The sequence below is a fragment of the Zonotrichia albicollis genome, chromosome 3 (genome assembly GCF_047830755.1).
Source record: "Zonotrichia albicollis isolate bZonAlb1 chromosome 3, bZonAlb1.hap1, whole genome shotgun sequence".
Taxonomy (NCBI): Eukaryota; Metazoa; Chordata; class Aves; order Passeriformes; family Passerellidae; genus Zonotrichia; species Zonotrichia albicollis.
The window spans coordinates 65,078,730-65,104,925 of NC_133821.1; the positions used below are offsets into that span (position 1 = coordinate 65,078,730).

The 26,196-nt window shown below is 38.5% G+C and overlaps 1 protein-coding gene across 7 annotated transcripts in view; it reads right to left on the bottom strand.

Moving 5' to 3' along the window:
• ARID1B (AT-rich interaction domain 1B) overlaps positions 1-26,196 on the bottom strand; it is a 324,330-nt gene that overhangs the window by 292,674 nt on the left and 5,460 nt on the right. The window lies entirely within an intron of this gene.

Consider the following 26,196-nt stretch of genomic DNA (forward strand, 5'->3'; position numbering starts at 1 on the left):
CCATTGTGTAGTATTACTCTCATGTTTTATTACTGAGAACTAACTGAACCAGAAAAAATACCATACTTCAGTGAAGTGCAGCCCTGTATTGTTAACATGACATCCATTTTTTAATTCCTGAGTTCTGGTTAGATTAATGGAAGAATGTTCAGGGAAGCTTTCAAAAAGCCTATCACAATCTCATCTTCATGAAAGTGGCAAATATCCCCCTCCTGCCCAAAACTAATAAAGTATTCTAAATATGGGCACACTACACCTGAGGAGATGGAAATGATAACCTCTTCCTTACAGGAATCTCCATTCACTTCGGAAGAGGACTGCCCTTTTTTGCTGCCATAGCAAATTCCACATTCACTGCTAATTTTGGATAAGTATTACTCAGCAATTTTCCTTTTATTGTTTGCCTGCTCTATAGCCAGATTAGAAGTTTCTATCTTTGCCACTAAATGTCTCTGGGTAATTTACTATTTATATTTCATACTTTTCAAAATCAATGGTTCCTCAACCCCTGCAGATCACCTGATCCACAACAACATTCTCAGTTTTGGTTTTTTTTAGGCCATCATGCACTCTCACCACAGTTTCAACTAAAAAAAAAAAAAAAAGGCTAAGCCTTATAGATTCCTTTTTACAGTATCCCAGGGGAAAACTTACATTTCCTCCTATAGACCACAGTATTTTATCTATGTTTACTTCTGTGTTTTAATGTTCGATGCATCACCTGTCATATTTTTCTTCTCAAGCATAAATCCTTATTCAAAGTGAGTCTTGAGCTTCCTCCATTAGATGCCCATGAAGCCAAACAGCACTTTTCATTGCTACCATCTTCTGTATCAGGGTATAATTTCCAAGTCTCATCTCCAATAAACACATTACTTAAATTCAAGTTTGATTAATTTTGAGTGTAATATTTTCTTTTTTGCATCCAACTTGTAAATATAAACAATGCAGATAGCTACACAGCTAAAACAATCTGACATTATCCATTATTAAGACTACTTTCAGGTGCATATAAACTTTGCCAAACTTCAAGCATTTAGGCTGAAATTTTCCAGGGCATATGTATGCCTGAGGCTGAAATTCTCTGGAAAATTCAGCAGAAATAGTTCAGCTATGTCTTAGAATGAGGTCACAGAAAAATACATCGTTTATGTTCTCACATAAAACACTTGAAAATATCTCTTGAACACCATGCTTTGAGGCAGAGAATTTTAATTTCCCAGGGTGACACTGGACATTCATGAAAGGTAAGGCATGTGCCCCTGTCAGAGAGAGCACCTGAATGTCACCAGACTGGGAGCACAGGAGGAATAAACAGGAGCACATCCTCATGTGCAGGGCAAGGTTTCTTCAGAGGAGTTACGAAGTGCATGGAAGCTGCCTTGAATTTGCCAGACAAAGGAAGAGGGACAATGAGAGAAAAAAGCAATGGAGACAGAAGTGAGGCAGAAAGAGCTGAAGGGGAGAGAGGGAAACAAGGTCAGGAGGTGACATGGATACAGGCCAAAGAGTCTCTGTCCTTTGGACTAGTGACCTCCGAGCAGCAGAGCTTCTGTGTGTGTGTGTTGGGAGGGTGAGCCTCACTGCCCGTGCATCCTTCCTTCCCTCCTTCTCACCAGCCTGCCATCACTACATTTCTCCATGTTCTCTTCAGGTGAGCCACTCCTCTTTCCCTCAGGTGATATCCTCCAATTCAGAAAGGTGGAGGGACGAAGAGTCTCAGATATTGCTGTAATCCAGGCACCAGGGGTTGCAGTGTCTCACACAACACTGGAATCAAGGGGGCTGTGGTCACTGGGAGGAAGGGACTGGGACATACCCAGAACTTATTGTGAACACTGCAAGTCAAGAATCTGGACCAAGGACTGGAGATACTTGAATATGAGAGGGCTAGACTGAGGTAGCAGTGACTGTGCCTGGACAAATTACTGGGACAATTCACAGGGACCCACCCTAGCTATCAGTGCTGCCTCTTCCCTCCTCCCTCCAAAGACCTCAGTGAAAGAACGAACAGTAGAACATAGTAGTTCTATGATCTCTATGGTTGGAGAAGACAGACTTGGTGAGGAAACATTTCTCATCCTATGCACTGGCAGGTCCTTATGGGGGGTGGCAAGTCACCACTGCTATTTCTGACTCCCTTCAGATTAGATCTCAACCCTCTATGCAGTGCAGCTAAAGGTGAAGACATCTACCAGTGACTCAATGGCTGTCAACATATTTCTGCAAGGCAAAACAAAACCAAAGAGCCAGCTCTCCCCCAGGCTTAAGAAAGACTATTACTGCAGAAGTTAAGACTCACGGAATTAAGTTTGCCCTTGCACCATTAGGTCTGTCTCCTTCACAGATGTAGCTGTCTTAAACCCACAGCCACACTTCAATCCTCACAGGCAGCACATGTGCCTGCCCCAGGTATCCACCCAGCACAGGGCAGTGAAGGGGCCAGTGTGAGCTACTGGAGCAGGGCTTCACTTATCATACAGGCAGTGAATGCAGGAGACAACTGTCCTACCATCTAAAGCGGTTGTGTGCTGCTCTGGCAGAAATGGACTCTACCTCTGCATCTGCCACAAGTTTTCACTAAATCAAAAAAAGTTCAAAATTTACCAATTTAATGCATCCTGACTTGAAATCATGGGGCTTAAATTGCAGAAAATGCTGCATATCTACAACTGCAACAACTTTTGAATTTGATGGTAGAGGTGCTCTGAAAGTGTTTTCAGAAACTGTGTGTTTCAACCAAAAAAATGAACAAAAAACCCCCATCATTTCTTCAACAAAGAATCGATTTTAGAATTTAATATGTCCATGATCAATACCACTGAAAACACTATAACAAAACCACAAATTTTGTCTTAAGAACAGTGTATGGTGAGGAAGACCTGGAGCCATACGCTTAACAGAAAGAAAGAAGAGCTGCTCATCAAGTACTGTCCTCCTTACTATGAAGGCAAAAATTTCAATGTAACTTTTTCCAGGTTTAATGCATGCACAGTTTTCAGCTTTATCATTTTTGTAGACTTTCTGATTTCTTTCTTATAGCAAGACTTTCTCTCATCCATGACATTTTGAAAACTAATTAAAAGAAGTTGCTAATTGAGACATAAAATAATCTTATCTGAAGGTTCCTTTAACATTTATTAACTTCCAATATTTTCTTTAACATCAGTTCCAACAGTTTTCAAAGACAAGTTTTCAGTGACAGGATGATTATGAGATGTATCTTTATCCCTCTTTATGTATTCCTCTTTATGCTGTAGGGATCATAACCCAAGCACTCCACAAGTGCTCTCTAACATCTACCAAAAATGACAGCATTGCTCTAACTGTATCACATTCCTCTAAAACCCAGCATTCATGTTTGACTATGAATGGATGAGCATGTATTTTCACATCTTCCATGCCTTTACTTTCTATTACATGCTGTAGTGCAAAGTTTTAATCACTTCTTAAATTTTATTTTAGCGTTACGGTAGTAATCGATATCCACCTGTTTCTTTTCCTGCCTTTACAGAACATCCCAGTTTTTCTCTAGTGCTGTTTTACTCCTGATACACACACTACCATTTTGCCAGTTTATCTAGTGTTTGCTCATGCTATTTTTTACTGCCATATTCTTCTAGGCAAGCCTAGATGGATTCTGCCTTTTGCTTCTTATTCTGCACCTCCTCTTCAACTTACTGCATTTCATTAAAACTGAGTAGATCTGCAGTTCCTCAAAATACCTCAGTCTTGTTCTTTGCTTCAGTCCACAGAAATATCATAATTTATAACCCCTTTATAACAGTGCCTATCTCATGTCAGTATCAGATTCATTTGCACATGTACTATCAGGCTTTGTGAGAACACGGCATTTCGTAAGAGTTCCTGCCTATTATGTGCCTCATGAGCACCTTAAAACACCCAGTGGAAGGTTTGCTTATGATTTCAACAGGGCCAAGGTTTCATTCTCAGTCTTTAGATTGACAATACAACCATTAAGGTAGGACACTGAAAAACCTACACTACCTACAAATAGTAACTGACAACCTTTTTCTCATACCTGCTCCTTTTTTCAATGTTTTGTGTAAAAGAATACATAAATTCGACATTTCTGCTATATGCAGAAGTGAAAAAATTAATATTCTACACCCACTTGTAAACTCAGTATCACCACCACTCCTGCTCTCCTCCCATCCAAAATGATCAAATAAATCGCCTCACCCTGAAGTACCTGCAGATTTAATTTTGCCTTTTTTAAAGTGACAGAAAAATACACTACCATTTTCTTTAGTTGTTTAGCCAGTGTTTTCCAGTTACACCATCTACACTCAGATCTGAGGCAGCTTGCACAAGAGAATAACTTGAGAAGCAGTCTGATCAAAACCAGCTCTTACTTTTAAGGCATTACTGTCATTATGCACACATTACATATATATATATTTATCCATTATTAAGTTATCAACAAGTGTTTCACTTCTAACAACAAAATGTTTATTTGAATGGTATTTATGAACAACACCAGTCACTGTCCCAAAATACAACTAACATTTCCATTTAAAGATGCCACAAACACCCTCACCACTGAAATCTCCAGGCAGGGAGGAGTGGGAGACACTTGAATAAGGTCACAATGGGATTTAGATGTGAATCCCATTCAGCTAGTGCTCTTTTCTACAAGGCAGACAGAGCAATTCACTAGAAGATGAGTATTTACATGAGAGATGTAACTACTTTTCAAGTGAAAGTGTGCTTTCTTGTTTAAACAAAAAAAAATTGAAAGAGGCATTAGTTTGGCTGACAACAGCAAATGCAGCGATTTAAAGCAACTATAAGCCACAAAGCATCCCAAGTAATGCTCCATCATTTGTGCCTGTAACAAAAAAACATGAACTCAACACTCTCAAGTAGGCTTCCCCTCAAACTCCTAGAGCTATGAATACAATAACTCTTTGTTTATTCATTGATCTGCAGCCAAAGCTTCTGTCTCCATATTAAAAAAAAAATAGGAAAGAAAAAAAAAAGAAGCAAACACATCTCTGTACAAAAACCAAAGCCTTGAAACCTCATAATAAGTAAAGACAGCTGACAATCGGTTACCGACATTCCAAGGAAGACAGGCATGGAGCTCTCAACTCTATGTCAGGCACCAAGTCACAAATTTATCGCTGAAGATAATCACAAGTATTCACTATAATACAATGACACAGCTGGCTTGAGGATGGAACTGCAGAAAAGATAATCCACTCCTAGATAATGTCATCATTTGTATGAACATGTACAAGGACGCCTTAGCCAACATTTTTACGTGACAAAAGAGGGAGTATCAAAACAACTCTTGTCAAGTGTGTTTCAATATCCATTTAAGAAAGCTGCAAGCAACTATTAAAAAAGTATGAATGTACAGCATTAAATTCTAACACTAATAATAAAGTCTGAGAGGTGAATAGTAAACATGCTTTCTATTTTTTTGAAAAAGGAAATCTACTGTCTTTTACTAGAATTTTAATTTTAAAAGGCAGTTGCACAAACACAATAAGTAATAAGCAAAAACAAAAAGCTGAGTTCAACATAAGTCTATGATGAAAGAAAATCCAGTAAATGAAGAAGCACGCACTAGCAGAGTTTTAACATAAATAGCCATTTTGCTTGTCTTAAAGGCTCTGCATAGTGTCTGATTTCAGCTGTAGGGAGACATCAGAAAGATTATTTCCCACTCAAAACAGAAAGTAAGTAATTAACAAGGCAAAAGAAAAAAAATATCAAAGCTATGTCCCACAAAGAATCAACTACTACTTGCCTAGACCATTTACAAATAAGTTGTACAAGCAACTGCAGGGTGAGGTAGAAGGATATACTGTTTTTCAGCCTTCTTCTGAGTCCTCTTTAACACATAAAAAAAAAACCTGTAAAGCCTGTGTATCAGCCATTCTCTATTTATAATTTTGCATATAGATAAAACTAAACAACTACTAAAAGAACAAATCACAACAAACATTGCAAAGAAAAGAGACCTGTTTTTAATGAAGTATACATAACTAACCTCTTCAGTTGCCACTACAAGTGCATGCAAAGGTTAATACAACATCAAGAAACAATTATACACACATTAACACAGCTGATGGCCAAAACAATCCTAGGTGTCTGACAAGTTCACATGGATATACAGCCCAGAACCGCTGCCCCTCAAGTTGCCTTTGTCATTGCCAGCTACTGACAGCTAACAAGTTACTCTGAAGTCAGCTTAATGTGTGTCATCTGTCCTCATCACACCTGAACATTCAGTTTTCTCCTGTAACCCACTTTCCTAATACCAAACTTTATCCAGGAAGTACTCAGGAATTATAGTCCTGTCTTTAGGTTAGTTTTCTCCAACTCGGATGCCTCTGCAAAGAAGGATGCCCACTTTTCTTCAGGCATGCAGAAGCTCTGCTCCCCTCCTCACCAAGTCTGCAGCAATTTCAAGCACAGCAGAATTCAGAGGTTCTTTAAAATGTCTTCTAGCAAACTTATCTGCCACTATAGAACAGGTCACTCATTCCAGCTGCTTCTCCTATGCGTTGCCATATCACGACCATGCTTTGGCTGCTCCAATCCACAGTCCAGTCTGAACCCAGAACTGCCTGTGTTGGATGGCTTTGCACCAATACAGCAGCTTTGGCACTGGAGCACGGTCAGACATGGGCAGAGCCCTCAGTCTGGCATTTCAACTGTCAAAATAGCAACCCCCAGCAGGAAAGCAAAGCAGATAGCAAGGCAAAATAGTAACCTAAAGTTCTCAGGCTAGATTTATCACTGGATGCCTCAAAGCTTTAAGGCCTCCTCAGTAGCCAAGGCTATGGCTCAACAAGGAAGAGAAAATCCATTCATAAACCCAGAAAACCAAGTTTAAAAAAGCAAAGCCCCACCCAGAATACCAGTTACTTCTATTTTGTCTGGCAATGAGGTTCTCAGCTTCCTAGACAAGTAAACACCTTCACTCACTGTGCATGGCTGCCATCTGGAACTCAGAAAAAAAAATTCCCTTACCTACTTTGTACAGCTCTTACACAAACACGGCGTTAGATGGACAGAAAAGGATGTACTAAAAATAGTGTCTGTCAGCCAAGGAATAGAGCACTGCCCTGAGTGGAACGAGGGGAGCTCTGCAGGAAGGCTGCCTGCAGAGAAGTATTGCAGTAAGAGGGGGAAAATGCACAACGTCCTAAATATAAGTGATGGGGGGAGGGATGTAAATGGAAAAAAATCCCACATCCACTTTAAATTTTAAAGAAAAAACTTCCTAAACTTAATATTCATGTGGATCTGAATACACTTTTTCAACTACTTGCCTTTACTCACAGCTATAAAATTAAAAATTAGATGTATTCAATTGCTGGAGACAACGCTAGCTGAGAAAGTGACATTGTGGACACTGGGGATGACAGAGTACCCACAAAAAGCTATAACCAATCACATCTAGGTCACAAGCCAAAAGTACATACAGTTAGCTGCAGATTTTTTCCACTCCCAGTGATATATATAGTTCTATATTAACACACACACACACACACACACACACACACACACTCAAAAAGGTATGCTGGTCATATATCCTCAGCATTTATGGCAAATTATTAATCAAGTCCCACCTGAAACAATTTGTTAAATTGATTTTAATCACTGGGCCTCTCATGTGAAGCTTTGTATAATCAGCATTTCATTTACAAAATTAATTGCCTGATTGATTCTCAAGAGGCAGTAGCTGTCATTACACTGCTGTCATAACTTTTGAGTAGGGGTGTCACAACACTGAATTCTGACAGTATGAAGAGCACTGCTATTTAAAAAATGAGGGCGGGGAGGTAGGGGGGAAACAAATACAGTGATTTCACAGAATTGCTCTTTAGCCCGATAGAATGTTAAAACCATTTCCCAGCAGTTTCAGCCAGCCTCCCTGTTTTCCATTCATTGAATAATGTGCTACTCAGCTATTCAGTATCTTTTCTTAGAGGCAGGTTCATTTAATTCAATTTTATCATAGTTGCGGTTGCATAAAATGAGTTTGTTGTTGAATATACAAAAGATTTAATCACAGGCCGCTCTTAAGGTTATTTGTAGAGCAAAGTTTGACTTTCAAACACATGGAACTTTTTTTCCACATCCTAAACCTTCAGGAAATCTATTTGCAATTAGGGATTTTGTTTGTTTTTTTGGGGTTTTTTTTTGCTGCTGTTTTTAAACAAAGCAAAGCAAACCGTAACTTCACAGAACTTATCTAGGAGCTCCTTTAAAAAGCTTTTTTTCCTCCCCTTGTCTTATAAGCTGTGTATAAGCCTTGGAGCCCTGCCAGAGCAGGAAGCAAAGCTCCTATATTTGCTGTAGTTACTCCTATAGCCATCACCACTATATTCTTGGAAAAGACCGGAGCTCCGGAGAGGCGGTGCAGGCCAGCGGTTAGGGCACTGAGTCATGAGACAGGACTTCTATTCCTGGCTCAGCAGCTGACCTGATATGCAAACATGAGCACAACACTTCACCTTCCTGTGACTGCATTTTCACTCTCATAACAACAAGTCTTATATGCACTTTTAACAAGGAAAGACACAGCATGACTTTGGGGAGACTGATGTCAGTTATTAGGCAACATAAAACAGGACTAGGAGTCAAGGGTAGGCTAAGGGAGGAAAAAGCCCCAAACCTCTAGAAGATATTGAAAAGGAGAAATTGCATCAATAGGCTGCAACAAGATACTCTTGATAAACTTTCAGAAATCTCCATTCCAAAGAAAAAGGGTCCCTAGAAGCATCTTTAAAAGGAGTGGAAATAAAGAGAAAAGATGACCTTAAATTTCTGCTGCTAGATCACCTGGAATGGTACTAACGCTTTTGAAAAGAATCACCTAAGATAAGCTCAAAAATAAGCCCCTGAACTGCTCAAATTCAGCCTTACACACTAGATTTCATCAAGTGTTCATGAAAGAAGCAAATGTAAAATTTCTAGACCATGTTCTAAGATTATACTGTTACCAAAAAAAGCAAATGACAACTCTTCAAAAACTGAATTATACTTTCTGCTGGTATTTGTAATTGACCTCACCAGAGCAATTCCAGAATAAATCAGAGTTCAGGTAACATTAGAAGCTAGCAGATATTTTAGACAACACAGCCCCTTTCCTCTTCCTACGCCCCAGTTCTTACTCTCATCCTGAACTACTGTCAAATATTATCTTCCATTCTTCTCTGCAAAGTGCTCTGCCACTTGAGTGGCTTTATGCCATTTTCTTCCCTTTTTGCAGGTGTCTGAGTTCATGATGAATAAAATTGGGGAGGAGGTGAGAAATGGACAGGGGGATGCAAAAACAAGTATCATTGACAAAATTGATTACTGAAATAAAGATGCATAAAAGAGTAAATGAATGGAAAACTCCACCAGGCAAATAAAAACAATTAGCTGTTTTCCTTTTCCATAGCCCATAACATGAAATTTCAACAAAGGGAGGTTCAGAAAGTTCTGTCCACACTGAGAAATATTTGCCAGAGTTTTAAGCTATCTCCTTCTGCCACACCAGCAAGGGTTCAGAAAAAGGAGAGAATCAGTCACCCTACTTACAAGACAATATAGCAGACTAAAAAGCAGTGCAAAGCACTGATTTTCTATATTTGTTGGTTTCTAGCTTCACAGCAGGTAGCTTACTGATTAATTGAGCATCTTCTCTTTATAAGACTAACTTTTCTTTTTTTTTTTTTAAATAGGTAAAAATGGTCTTAATTAAAATATGAAAAACAGGGGAAAGCCCCTAGCTAGAGCCAATTTATGCAGAATTCCTAAAGGCATATATTTAGCATCAGGGTAATTGGAATGCAAACTTAGCTCTATAACAGAAGCCCTGTCACTTCTTCAACTGCCAAGAAACTTCTCTTGTAACATATTTTCTATATTAAAACTGCTTCCTGTAGAGGCTGAAAAAACTTGGTCACAAATAGTGCAAAATTTTAAGTTACCTGGAAACAAACCAATTCATCTTTTTTTCACCATCATTCCATAATGATCTCTGTATCACACTGGCAAAAATAGTGTCCCAGTTAGAGACACACCAACAGCATCAGCTCAGCCCAAGGGTCTGCTACAAACAGATAATGAATGTGGAGCTATACACCCACATTGTGGAGCTGGAGCAATAGAATCTTGGTGAGTACCTGCCTGTGATTATTTTTCATTTATAGTGACCTTTCTCATCAACACAGACACTGTCAGCAGCATGGAACTAACTTCCTGGGCAGGAGCAAAGCAAACAAATTCATCAGCAACAGGTGATTTAAAGCACTAGAAAATGGGGGAGGAGGCAGGTTGTAAGTAGCTAAAATAAAAATTGAAATTAATCACCAGAACAAATTACAGTTATGAGAGGGAATTTTCATTATTGACTGAAAACATTTAATAGTTAAGTTATAAATTAAAAGAAACAGTAAATTGAGGGTTGAAGCCCTTGTATCACTTGAGAGAACATTGTGACTAGAAACCATGAATCCACACACATGCCTACAATTCACACCCGCTCTGTTGTATAATGTAACTGATTCCCAAGTATCATTTTACAATTCTGATTAGGTCTTACAAAAATCTTGTTTATTAAATTGCTTTCTTTAGGCATTCAAAACTGCTAATTTGTTTCCAACTAAATCATGTATCATCTGAAAAAGACTACATTGAAACAGCAAAACAACACTCCTGGGATTACATTTCATCTAGATTTTAGAATTAAAAGGACAAAAACCAGATGAGTTGTAAATCTCACTTTGAAGGTAGTGGTGGTAACACCTTTCAAGTAATTCTAAAACTAGTAGTGCACTTAGCATGTAGCAGCTGTACTGAAACAAACATAGCAAGTCAAAACCTCAAAGTATTAAGGGATCTGTTAATCCTTGAATTTTAATTTCTATAATTAAAAAAATCGATCAACATATATGTAGTATACAAACATTTTGAAAGCAAAATAACTTTCTGTTATTATAATTTAAAAGCTATGCTGATTTTAAAATACTGTCAGCTCTAACTCCTACATGTTTTAAACAATCTTAAAACTTTGCAGAAATTTGGGAATGACTTCCAAAGAACTCTAGAGAAATGACCTCCAAAAAATGTATCTCAATGTTAATATAAAGTTCACTGTGGCATACTCAGGGTCAAAAAAATCAGACCTGGGTTTCAACCACGTCAAATTCTGGTTCATCTTAGAGCCTTCATCTATTTCTCAAAACTGGCAGAAGTCACTAAGTCTTCATGATTCTCCTTGCAATCACAACAAATGGGACAAATTCTTCCACAAATCCTGGCAGACTATGGAACATCCCAGAGCATCTCAGCTCAAACACATGCGTATAACACACATCTAGGTAAGTGCAGAAATAAAGAAGTGGGATTAACCATGGGTATGAACGCCTCCGCAACAGATGTGTAGGATGTTCAGAATTAAAGGCATAGTTTTAGTATAACTACTATCAAGAACTTTCACTTTCTATAGAAAGTAGACGTGTTTTCAATATATGACCATAATTTTCTTTTAATATCACACCATTTAAAATTAAATTAAAAATCAGCATGTGAGACATATCTGGTCTGAGAAATATGAAAGATGATCCACTTCTTCAGTATTTCTCATCCAAAAAAAAAATTTATTTAACAGGAAACCTGATAATGCCATATTCATAGAACTGCCTTCCCTCTCCCACAGCAGAAACCATTATATTTTCAAATTCTCTCTGCCTGAAAACTCTTGGCTTCTTTCCACTTTTATGCCTACCTCTTATTTCCCAGTCCTTAAGAGAGCCCACATCAGCCATCATGCAAAAACACCAACACAGCTATCTAAACACACTTCAAAAAAACTTCTTTACTGTTAGAGAGGATCTTCAGGATTAATGAGCCCCCTTTGGGCACAACCCAAAACAGAGTATTCCCAACTTCCTAAAATTACTAAATCTAGAACAGAAGTAAAATTAACAATCAGATTAAATCGGAAGGAAAGAGAAGGGAATCACTACCTTCATAAACACTGAAGCAGTACAGCTACAGGGAATCTTTTCTGTAAGTCTGAATAAGCTATTTCTGGGGGCAACAGTTATTTCAGTATATTTACATCTAAACCTTCTCCAAGGCGGCAACTTACATCAGCACCTTCCTGCAGCCGCTGAGGGCTCAAAGACAGTCCACTCAGTCAAAATCACTTGGCCTAGTCAGAAAAGGTCATTTAGCAGCAAAGACAGATGTTTCTCACTGACATAACCAAAAGGGAAAATGAAGCAAACAAACCCAAAGACTCATTTTAGCAACAAGGTATCTGCAATTCCAATTTCAGGTATTGTTCCCTTTAGAAAGATGCTATTCATCTGACATTCATTTGCAACCTTCAGTTCAGATTAAAGAGCTGCAGATACCACACGTAAAATTCTGAAACATATGTTCCCTTTATTCTTCAAAGAATATAAATCTTTACTTAAGGCCACACTGTTCACTTCATATCTAACCTGACATTTCAGCTAAACCCAGCTCTTCTGCTGAGTACTATCCTTTCTTGAACACATTCTTCCCCTTCTCACTTCTACATTCCTACTCACAGTTGTTTTTCTTTTTTCTGCTCAGCTCTTTCATGCAAAAAGAGATTGAATAAAAAAAGGAAAACTGAAACTGATTACACACCAGAAATACTGTCAAAGTATGAAAATGAAATGCTACACATTTTTAAACCAAACTGCTCAGTGCTAAAGAAGAGCAGACACTGGTTACAAAGCCAACACAGAAAAATAATCATTTCAGGAAGAAATACACCTGAACAAGTGACAGCCAGATAAAACTAAAATGGGATATCACACTCAAAAATACACAAACATCATTAGACTATTTTGACAGAAAACACGGAGTTTCCCAACAACAGAAGTAACTCAGAAATTTGAAATAATCCTGAAGGAATCCATATATCCATAATCTCTCAAACCAATTCCATGTAAAGTTCAGCTTGCAGAAAGCTTTGGGTGGGGAGAGAAGGGGAAACAGTAAGCATAAATAATTCTTTTTTGCTCATTCTATTACTACTACAGGACAGATGAACATCTGCCATGAATGTTAGGTGTGCCTTAGACTGTCCCAGAGCTGACGGATAGATTAAATGACCTGTTAGTGTCACTTCAAGCCCTGCTCTTCTATGATTTGGAGGTTATTACATCACCTCTCTTTTATTATAAGGTTTCTCCCATTTCTGCAATTCTTCATTTTAAGTCATAATCCTCAATTTCTAGCAAAACTAGACCACATGAACATTACAACACTACAAACATACTAAACACATTGATAAAAGAAAATTAAGGGAATAAAAAGGGGTATGTTTTTCAAACCAATCTTTTCATAGGGAGTAAAAAAAGATATGTAAGAAAAACTGTTTCTAAGTAATTTATGTTGATATTTGCAGAAACTGTGAAAATACTGTAAAAAATGTTTACATATTCCTGGTTTTGGGGAGATGTAAATGTAAGGATGAGATGAGCTGTGTGCTAAACAGCAAAGGAGATATGGGGAGAAGAGAACCGAGAAGACAGCCAACTTCATAGCACAATCCATGGGAATACCTCCCTCTAGGTACCCACCTGTGACTGAAGCAGGCAAGAGACATCATCCCTACCAAACATACCTTCTACACATCATCACCCTCCTCCTGACTACACTACACACCAACAGGGCGCCTGCACCTTCCCCTTCCTCTGAATCCAATTTGAGTTGCTCCTTGCACAATTTATGCCTAGCAAGTCAATTATGATCCTGTCTTGTGTAAAGATCAATAAATTTCAGCAGTTCTCCAAACAATTAACATTTTTGGAAGCAGTTTTTTCAACTTCATCAAGGAAGCTTCTTTCTGTGATCCATGGAAATACATGCAATTAGAGCCACAGTACAACAAAACTCAAGGAATAATGAGAAACAGCAGACAAAAAGTGTCCAACACAGAACTCATTAGACAGCCACACACTATTCCACCTGTTGTGCTGTACACCAAATACTGGTAAAATCACAGGGGGGGCAAAAATGCAGATATATCCAAGCAGCTAGGAACATGAATTCTGATCCCTCTTTATATCCTATTGTTATCCACAACCCAGGAAGCTGTTAATTGGCCTACGTAATTGGTTTAAATACCCAAGTCCCATTATAAAAATATACTATAAAAATGCTTAGACACTTATCACAGCCAAGAAATTCTTAACTAAAGTTCAAAGCTGAAAAGGCACAAGGGACTTGTCTACACTGAAGTAAAAAAATGCATAATTATACCAATATAACTATCTCAGTGTGGGAACTTTCTCCAGCATAAGAGTACCCTCTCCCTCTTAAGCTTATGTGGTTTGGAAGCAGAGTAAGATAAACCATAAAAACTCTTATTCTGGTATAAGAGTGTCTCCATAGGGAGTTATATTGGTATAATTATAGCATATAATTATAGCACATAGTTTTACTGTGTAGACAAGAACTAGATGCCCAGTCCACATACATTTTCTAGCAAAACAAATGGTTATCAAATTCCAATAGAAGCATGCAAAATACTTAGCTTTTATTTTTGTTTGATGCACTTTCTTCATTTTAAAGTGATGAATTACTTCAATTAATCTTCCTTGAAAATGCTTTTCTCTCTACTATTCTATATGGTAATAGATTGTTCTTCTGGTGGAGGCATTGTAAACTAACACTTTGAGAATGTCTGCAATATCTCCCACACTGATTTAGGCTCTCATATAAAGCAAGTGGTGAGAAATCAGGTACAAGGAAGGAAATAAGGTGCTGTTTACACATTTGACTGTTAGACTCGCACCTTTTATAGTACATCCCCAGCCACTTTAAACAGTCAAGTGCTTCAATAATTTAGTCTCTATCCTTCTGACAATTTCATTCTCACCTCATTTGCTATAGAAGTTAAAACATTTCAGTCAACCTTGAGGAGGCTGTGCTTCCTCCTCCCCCTTCCCCTGTACACACTGGGGGGAAAATAGTATATCTGAAAATCATGCCACTAGTTGAACCTCAAATTATAAGAGAGAACCGAAAAAGAGACAAAAACTTTAACACTACAAAAGACTCCTCCGAATTTTTTTAAAAACAAGCAACTTTTCAGATACCTAACTCCAAAACCTAAGCCTAAGCCAAATAAACTGACACCCTTTGTGAGAAAGATCCCTTAAAAAGGATGCTAACAAAAATGTGGTTGTGCTAGCCTCCAAAAAGTGGAAAGCACTGACATCCTGCTACAAAGATACCAGTGGAATTATTAATCACAATAATACTTCAGTTTGGGCATTTGAAATATTTTACAAAGAAAGGCTAAGTGAGCCTAGAGATAATTAAGGATTATGGTACCCATTTTTCAGGATGTGCGGGCAAATCTCTTTAGCAAATTGTGGTTTTTCCCTTTAACCATTTTGAAAACACGATACTGCCAAGAAGAGCTCTATGCAGGATGGGCATCCCTGGGTTTTCTTTTGTCCTAAACAATTTCATCCCTCAGCATAACACCAGTTTCATCACCTTGGAACACACCCAGAGTGTTTAGAACAAACCTTGTTTGCTTTCACAACCACCGTCCCTCTCGGCGGCAGAGATCTCCCGGCAGGGCTGCCCCTCCTAACTCCCCATGGCCAGCACAGCCCCTCAGTCCCCCAAAGCCCTCACTGGGTTTGCTACTCTGCACGATGCCACCAGAGAGATCCCCTGGAGCAATCCGTGGGGGGAATGTGGAGTCACAGGGAGCACCAGTGCTGGGTGAGGAGGATCACCACAGCAGGGAAGCTCCTTCCCAGAGGTGCTCACTTCTCTGCATGCTGAAGTACCAGCAGTGGGTGAAGAGTTTGCAGTGGAATGTGAAGCAGCATCTACACAACAAAACTGCTGCCCTATTTCCAAATCAAAAGCTTGCATCTGTGTACAGAGGAAATTGCGTACCTAAGCATGAAGGTCAACTGATCTGGAAATTCATCCTGGTATTTTCAAATTTGCCAGTATGCCAGTATGTCTGCAAATATGCTGGGAAAAAATAAACAATACTGACAGTTCTTACATGCAAAAATTTGACATATCAAAAGAAAAGCAGCAGCAAAAAAAAATCTCTGAATAGGCATTATACAAATGACAACAAAATAGAAATGTATCAAGCTTAAGCAGAAATGCGTATGAAAACCATTAGTTCCAACAGGTTATAGCAAGACAAGAAGAGGAAGCTAAGTTACTCCAGAACTCCAACACAAGTCTGGAATCATTTGCCCTTATGAAAACACTGTAAATAGTGGAAGGAATTAACTTCACATGCCCTTTGACATCAACACCTGAGCTTATCAGCTTAGACTTTCTTTAGAGCAAGGGGAAAACCATGAAATTTTAGGAGCAGGATTCATTAGACCAGAACTATACATCTACTTTAGGATGAGATGATTCACATGAAGATCTGACTATTTTTTTGCACTGAAGATCCACAAAAAGATCAGGTACAAATGCCTACAGTACATATGGTTGCATGAGTTCCACCCTTGATATCATATTTTTTGAAGATACTCACAGCTTATTTGGCCACTGCAATCAATGCATTCTGTATAATTATCACTCTTGGGGAAAAAAAATACACTCTGCCTCAGTTTCTCTCCTTTTAAGAGAGGGATAACAACGGCTTCCTGCTCCAGACAAATGTTAAGAAATTGCCTGTCACTATTTATAGACTAATTTTACACTCAAGAGGCAAAGTAGGAGGAGGAGTTTAGGCTGACAGAACCACCACTTGTACCTCCACCAAAGGGGCTGCCATGGCCTGATGTCCACCCTCAGTCAAACTGGCCATATTCTCCCTTGCTTTACCTCTGTGCTGCAAAGATTATGCTGCAACTCAGATCTGCTCAATGATCTGGCTGAAAGCTAAACATTCACAGGTCTTACTTGGCAGGATTAGTTTTCAGACAAATCTTGAGCGGATGCGATTCACCTTATGACACAAGGGAAGCAGCAGGGAGCTGATAAAAAGGTGGGGACTGGTCTTAACAGCAGAAGTGAAGTCTTAGATCAGCTTCAGAAAACCATTAGACTCCTGTAGTGGTGCAAGATCTTTTAGCAACACAAAACTGGATGAAAGAGCACTCAAGGAGTGTAACAAAAGGCTACTGAAAAATGCAGAAATAAACAAATTAGATTTTCAAGTTTTCTTCAGTTTCCCCCAAGAGAAATTCTGGCTTGGTATCTACACAAAAAGCAGACGACCACTTGGATCAACACCTATTTTCCTGTGCATTTATGTATTACAAATTTTCTCCTGTTAATTTGCTCTTTGTTTCAGCCTGTGATCCTCAAAAGCCAAGAAGGACAAAAAGCTGTCTTTCTGAGGAATACCCTCGTGGACCTTCTCATCGATGTGCATAGACTGAACTCAATTAAAAATATATTTGCTGTTTATTCCCAAATATTTATCTAAAAATGACAAAGAAAACATGTTACTGAATGCTCAGTATCAAACATTTGGGGGAAAAAAATGGGAAAAACCCCACCCCGTCATGTTCATTGTCTCTTTGAAAATATATATATATATATATATATATATATATAAAAATCCACTTCTGGAGAGGAAAATTGCATTTCTTTCTACTTCTACTAGCCTGAGATAATTTGCTCAAGTAAGACAGACAACCATATGCGAGACCAAGAATTTCAAGAATGTAAAAATATCATCAGAAATCATAAATATTTGAACCTTCCATTATGATGCCATGACTAGCTTCAGCCTTTAAGAAAAAGTACCTACTTTCTTCTTCCATCTCATCAAGGAAGACATCAGCCAGAAGCAAATGAAGAATTTAAACAGAATGTTAAAAAGCAGGAGTAGAGAAAAGAAACACAGAGAGTAAATCAGACACTGTGGGATTTTTTTTCCAGGCAACAAGATTGTTGCAAATAAACATCTAGGTGTATTTACAGGCAAGGCAACAGAATTTGGAAACTATTACACAGGAAGAAACTGGCCTCGGTTCTTTCTTGAATCACTAAGCTATTCTTCTACAACAATGGAACCTTAACTCACTTTTGAAATAGGCTTCATTCACCATCTTCGTAAGATACATCCCCTCAAATGAAATACAACATTGTGGAATAACAAACAACCACTGCTGGCACTCCCAGTCTTCTGAAGAGAATTAAAAGGAAAGGAAATCTATGAAATGAAATATCAATTCTATAAAACTGTATAGAACATACCTAGTACACCACATCACTACTTAATATAGACAATCATATGCCAAGTGCTTCCTCAGTTCCAGTCTTTTCTACACTTTCCACATGTACAGCAACACCACACTTGAATTTTTATGTAGATATATTTTCAAATATATTTTGGACAAACACAATTTTTTTTTAACCACACCTGCCAAGCCAGGTAAAAAATTATGCACATCAACATTTACATTTCAGCTTGGTTTTGTCTCCTTTGTTTGTTTCCTTCCTTTAAGTCTGCTATTGCTTAGAAGATAGAAGATCAGCAATAGAGGAACCTGAAACAAAAATACCAGCACCATCACCCATAGATAACTACTTGCACAGTTTTTACTGTTATACTGCCAAGCCTTGTCAGGATTTGGGGGCTTGCTTGGTTGGTTTTTAGTGACTTTTTTTTTTCCTTTCTCTTAAATGCAACTTGACCCCTAGTCACTAGGAGAGCCTGCACAGGAAGCTGGATAGTGAAGACACTTTCTTTGCTGCCACTCTTTGCCCAACAACTTTTGTCCACTTGGAGCACAGAGGAGCAAACACTAGTCAGAGGGATGGATGGGTACCTGGACCACTGAAAAGCTATTTTCTCAGTGACTATACAGTCACACTAATCACTCTTTACACAACTGTTAAAACTGCAGAAGACAGTAAGGATGACTTTCCCATCACTCCGATGACTTGGAAAGTGAGAAAGACATCTTAAGAAAGAAAAAGAAGTATCACAAGACAAAGGAGCAAAAAATTTGGATAAAACAAAGTACTATGACTTTAGGAAGAAAATAAATGAAACAGATTAAAATAACCCACAAGTAAATCTTTCACTCACTGAAGAGGGAAATACAGAGGAAGAGTGTTGAGCAACCACACCACACAACAGAGCTGACACATAACAACATTAGGATCTGCAGAAAAAGTAGAATACTGCATCCACCATTCTGTCAACTACATTCCAGCAAAGTAACAGCTCACTCACTCAGGCCCTCCTCAACCTTGCTCTTAATGAGAATGTGTATTGTTACTGTTGCTATTATTATTGAAATCAGCTGAAGAAGTAAAAGGAGGAATGTGTGGCTATGCAAAGTCTTCCTGGGACAGAATCCCTCTCCACTGCTTGTTCAAACAGCTGCATTTAGCAAGTTTCCTGTGAACAACCAAATCCCTAAATGTCCCAATAAATGAAACAACCAGTCCATGTACCTAAATCTAAGACTTTTCAAGGGTCTCAATTAATCCAGAAAATGTTCTGATTGCCATCAGCAATCACATATAAAAGCCCTCAATAGCTTATATTGAAGCAGCCTTTAGACTTCCAGCTAAATCTTGGAAAAATCTTTGAATATTGGCCTCTACTCCAACACCTTGATCACTTCAAGAAATGTGAGACACTTTGTTTCACATGCTGCTGCCCCATCACTCCCTCCTCTTTAAAGGAAAAGTTCAATTAAATTGGAAACGTTTCTTCTGAATGATTTTAAATGTTTTTTTTTTTTTAGTTGTGGTTGGATCTCAGTTAGTGTAATTGCTATTTATATCAAAACATTAAAAGGTCTGGTTATGGGGTTTATTAGAAAAGCAAAATGTGTTTTTAATACTTAAAAAAACCCACAACAAAATACTCCATAGCACTATTTCCATTTGTATTTGCATACCACATGTTCAACAACAAAAAGAGCATTCTGCAGAAAGTTAAAAATCTCAGAAATGTTGCTGAATTAGTAGCTCCTACAGTTTGTTAGTAGGAAAACCGGCTCTGTGCCAGGCTGAAAGTGGGGGGACCATCACAACGGATGTGCGTTAGCTTCGGGATTTAAAAGGAAAAACACATATATTGTAAACCAAAACGTAACATTCAAGACAAACAAACGCAGTATATCTCTGCTAGCAGAATTTTTAAATGTGAAATAAGTGTCAGTTAAGATGCTAGAAACACCTCACACGGTGCTGCTCCTCAGATGCGAAGGCAGAGCAAGGCTTCTCCCTTCTCCCCAGGGCAGCCGGGCCCCAGGGGCCATGGCTGGACACGGACGCGGTGCCCACACTCGCCGGTCCCACCGCTGCGGGCCGGGGCATCCCACGGCCGGGAGCAGCGCCTGGCCCGCTGCCCGAACGGCGAGGCTGCTGAAAAGCAATAGATAGCTCCTGGCAGCGGCAAAAGGGAAAATATTTTGATCATGTGACGCCACACAAGCGAAGTAGCTCGCTCCGTGTGTGCAACTTGCACAGACGCTGCCACCGGCCCGCACGCCGCCGCCCCCCCCGCCTTTCCCGGGCCGCATCCCGCCTGGGAAATGCCTCCCTCAGGCACCGCTGCGGCAAAGCAGCCGGCGGCACCCACACGGCCGGCACGGCCCACGGCCAGAGCGGGCCGGCACCGAGCGGGAACCTACCCCCCGCACGCAACTCGGCCTTTCTGCCCACAGGAACGGACAACTTTCAAATATAAGTAAAACTGACACGTAAAATTATTTTGCTACTGCTGGTACGCAGCTAAAACAGCCTCAAATGTACCTATATCTATTTTTCCAAAAATATTTCTTTAAATAGCTTCTATGGCCAACGATAAACTTAAAACGGCAACAGCTCGGAAGAACGTGCTTATTAATTTTCTTTGCTTGGAAATTTCAATCAAATAAGAAATATCAAATTTAAAAAAAAATTCAAGAAAGCGCAATTATTTTCCATAAATCATGCCTGAAAATAAGACATCAATACTAACGTTTCATATAAACAGAAAACCCAAGATATTCACAACATAAATTGCTACACAACAACAACAACAAAAAAACTGAACTCCATACATTCCATCCAAATCAAAGGCTGCAAACAAACCAGCATATTCCTTTGATGCTGTCAAAACAAACCTCCTTATCTTTATTTTTAACTTTAAAAGAATAAAATTTAAGAACTACAAATCCTGTCCTTGTGCTTTCAAAAGAAATTTTCAGAGCTGATGTTTCAGTATCTTGCTTACAAACAAGTAAGTCTGACAAGCTAACCAAATAACACGATCAATGCTGGGAACACCAAGTCTCTGATCCCATCCAAACAGAGGAAGGCACAGTGCAGACTGGATACCTTCCCATGCTACAAATATTTAGGCTGCCTATTTATTCTGCCTTACTCAGTAATTAAAATTAAAACTGCACATCAAACTCAAATGATTAAACAAGGCAAATATTATCCTTATTTTAACACGGGGAAACTGAGGTATCAGTCAGTGAAACCAGCTACCTTTAGGTCATGCAGACTGCTGCGAGATACCAAGAATTCCTGCACAAATTCTCTACTAATATCATTTTCCTGAAGTCACATAATTTACCTACCATGGCTGAATTCACTGCTTGTGTAAAGAAGGCACTATTCCACTTCAATCAATCTGTGAATTAAGCCATGTCCACACAGGGAGCAGCACACATGAGTACAATTATATTTTAAAAGAGGATCCCTCCTTTTGGGATTTTCCGAACCAATTTCCTTTCTTTACTCGAACAAAGAAAGAACAACCATGCTCCAACCTGAGGTCTTTCTGTGAAAGACAGCTGTACCAGGGACTGCTACAGCCAGGCCAGCCCTCTCTTTGCCACACAACACAGACCTCCTTGCCCTTTTAAAAGGTTGTGGAACCAAAACCTGTTGTGGAACTATCCACCTTTTGAGAAACTCAGCAAAATACCTCAATAACCATACCCGCAAACCCTTCAAGAGAGGCTTCTTATAAAGGCTGTTATTTTGGCAGTGAAGATATGCTACCACCCCAATGGTAAACTAAATGCAAAGGGGTTTGCCACAACAGCCATTACTCAAGGATGCAATTAATTCCCTGAATCTTAACTATGTAGCTGCAACAACAGAACTTCACAGTGAACCTACCCATGTGGTCTTTAAAGGGCAAGAAAATTGATTCAGTAACTTGGCAGAATTACATCCAAGAGAAAGCCCTGCTACATAAAATTTCTTTTTTGAGTAAGTAGATACCTAAAACAAATACCAAACAAAACAAAACAAAAAAGAGACAAAAACCCCACACCACTTCCCAAAACCACATGAGTATAAAAAATTGAAGTAGAAGCTTGCAAGACTCTAATAGTAACACAACTAACAATTATCCCTTTAAAAAAAAGGGAATCTATACATCAAGGGTTTTCCCCATTTTCATATTCATTCTTTTTTTTAGCAACAAACTAAAATTCCATATATATCTACTTCCTTAATTTATAAAAAAGTTGAAAAAATTAGAAGAATATTCTTTCCCCACCCTCCAATGGTCAGAAAGAGACTAATGTGGGTGGCAAGGGAGATCAGTGGCACAGACTTACAGATGGAAGTGTCAGAGGGCCTATCACTCAGATGGATGTCTTCATAAACAATTACTACATCACAAACCTGAATTCAGTATCTTTTCAAATCTGAAAAGCCTACAATGTAGGGCGAGGACAGAGCACAACAGTGAATTCTTAAAGGCAGGACATCATTTGGCAATTGTGCATGTTTAGGTGCAAAAGATTAATTAACAGCTCTTAAAGATGGAGAAAAACTAATAAATAGATTACATACTTCTACACATGCTTAGTCCTTCTGATGTAGTTACTAACTCACAATGACTCAAATGCAAAAAGTAATAAGAACGTAGATTGCTGTACTGATCTGTACTGAAAGCAATTCCTTATACATGCTGCAGAATCATCAAACTCGGTTTTATATCCACAAATTAGCCACTACATATTCAGAAATTCAGCCCCTTCATAAACTTGTTAAATTTACAAGGAAACTAACATTTCCACTATACATGGAATATAAATGCACAATGTATCAACAAAAACTGCCAAAAACTTTTACACAGATTTCTCATTGGTTTTAATAAACATAGATAAAATATTTTAATAGAACATCAGGACAATGATCTCAGGTTTCCCAATTTCCAAAACAACTGCAGGCACCTTCAGATAACATAAGCATCCTACCTTGCGAATAAAAAGTTTGATAAAAGGTACTTCATATTTGCAATAAGAACAATTCCTATGTGAAAAGCAATCTTAAAGTAAGACACAACAACTGTGATTTCTGCATCAAATCTGTTCACTTCAAAACTGAAGACAATGTATCTGCCAGATAAAACAACCGGACTTGGTGATAAGGAAGTCTGCGCGCACCCCCGCAGTCACCCCGCCCCAGCACACACGGGTGCTCTGTGCAGAATACTCATCAAAAGACAAGTTCCACGACACTCCTTAAGCTCCTGGGCACTTGTTCAACTCAAGTTTCCTCAGAGTTTAATTTCTATGAGAAATCTGGCATCTTTATATAGATGATATTGGGTATGTAACGATAAAACAGTACAAAGAATACTGAAATTTTGAATTATGGTGCCTCTAGTTTAAGGTGACCGTCCTGATAGAGCAGACAAATCCCTTGTTTCACTCAGTTATTTGTCTTCTTACTCACTGAATAGATTCCAGTAAAGCTTATGTTCTCCCACAACAGAATGTGTACACAATAAGACTGGATTTATTCAAAAGCTACAGTTTAGGGCACCAAGACCCTGGCTATTTCCAAAACACCTGCCCTCGGGTGTGCCTGTCTGAAGCAAAGTGGCTGTAATGTGCCTCAGTTTCCCCACCCTATACAACAGGAAGAATAATTTTTTACTGCAGTCCAAGGCACTCTAGAAATCAGTGTAAAGATCAAATGCACTTGGAATATTGTTACTGAGAAGATAAAGGTAGTCAGAATCAATTCTGTACAAATTAGCCACTGTCCCCACTGTTTACAGACTCAGATAGGTTTTTTAAGATACATCCATCCCTGAGGATTCCTTAACCGCTGTGGAACACCACCATGGATGTGTTTGGCTTTTTTGGAGCTGACATATTCCTGGTGGATCACTGGATGCCACACTCTCAGAACTGGAAGTACAACAATGGAAATTGTCTGGCCTACCTGCAACACAAACACTGCAGCACTCTGCCAGCACATCAGCATTTGGGTGTGAAACTGAGCAGGAGCAGGTACCATTGGGAAACAGAAAAAGTAAAAAGGTAATACTATGATCTGAATGGCAAAACATACATGTAATGTACAGAAATCCTTCAGGTCTACGAAAAAATAATTTTAAATTTATTAACAGGTAAGACTTCCTTAAAATAAATTTTATTCTAGGATGATTAGCTCCAGAAGATTTTTGTGCATTACATTTATTTGCTTCTATAAGCACCAAGCAATACAAAAACAACACCGCTAAGCAGCACTTTTCTCTTAGTAGTTTTCAAAACAAATTTGAAAACCACTAAGGTATACTTTTAATTTAAGTTTAATTAAAGTCCTCATTCAATCGTACCAAAACATATATTTAACACTATGTAAATAGCCCCAAAATTGAAAGAAAAAAGTTTTTTTCCCAAGTACCTTAATAATCACAATTCTAAAATATATTCTAGCAAGTTAGCCTACCACAAACACATGCTACTGAAATTCTGCAGCCTTGAGCATGCATGCACAGTGAGTGTGGCAACACTGCTTTACATATCCACAGAGAATCTTCAAAGCCTCCTGATAAACGGCACATTTTGAAGAAGTAATAAAAGATGTAACTGGTATAGGGCACAGGTACAATCTCAGGGACCAAAGAATAAATAAACTATGCAATTCTCACATTAACAATTAGAATGTCAAAATACCTATAACAAAACACTTGAGGAATAAAAGTAACAAAGATCTATCAGTAGCTAATCAAACTTGTTTTCATTGCACGAATTTAATCTAGTTTTAACTAAGATAATATTTCAGAATGAACAAGCATCACCCAACAGACCATGCTTAGTAATTTCAAAAACATTATTTTACATATGTAACTAGAAAATTTAGCAATGGATTAAATGCCTTAATTTTTGTGTCCCAAGATTCAGATCAGAATGCCAAAATGACAGTAATCGACTGCTTAGTAGAAGAATCCTTACATTATGGAAGCAGTAACAGAGTAGGCAGGTTTGCATCTCTCTTTCTTCATTGTATCTCGTACACAGGGTTCTGCTGTTCCATGTGTAGGCATAAGCGCTACTACAGAAACCAATAACTGAACACCAAACCACAAAGTGTCAAATATATGGTCGTAATATATATATAGATGCTACTAACTGTGAATATTGCTATTTGCTACTTCTAAATAGAAGCTATGTGAATACTAAACTGTTTATTTGAAACTGCACAGGGAAAAATATATTTTATTCTCCCATTGAGACATCAAGAATCTATTCACCACACTAACAGCTGTTTAATGGCCTTCAGGCACAGGACATGATTCTGCAGCCTTGGCTTAGCCAGAACTGTCAATACGGGCAATCTATTTGGCATAAAAAGAGCTGCAAAATCGGGCATATTCAGAGTTTCTCTGCAACAAAACAAACAATACATACACAAACTCAGAACAGCTCAACATATTTTTTTCTAACACTTTCTCTGTATCTCATACAGGTACTCCTGAAAAGACTCAGGTTCTCTCCTTCTGTGTAGGTGTATGTAAATCATACACACGTGCACAAAGAGAAAGACGTGCATGAAGCGCACACTGAGAAGCCAGCTAATGTGTTAAACTACTGCAGTGCAAATCAGAAGTGAAGAATAAAAGGAGCCTTAGGACTCTAAATATCTGTATGCTGTCAAGGATTAATCAATAATCAAAAGACCTGAATGACAAGGTACTGTACTAGCATCATACAAGTCCCCCACCATGAAATCAATGTATCTGTGTGAGCAACATCCATCTCCTCCGAAAATGTGCATTTCTTCAGAAGCAGGAAGCCTCTATTGCAAGCTTCCATCACATCTCTCTGTTGGGTAAGGTGATTAAATTAAATAGAAGCAAAATTTTCTTAAATAATTTAATAGGCTGGACAAATATAGAACTTAGTTCATAGTAGGATGCCACAGTTCTTTGTATTACAAAAATTACCCATGCCGAGGCAA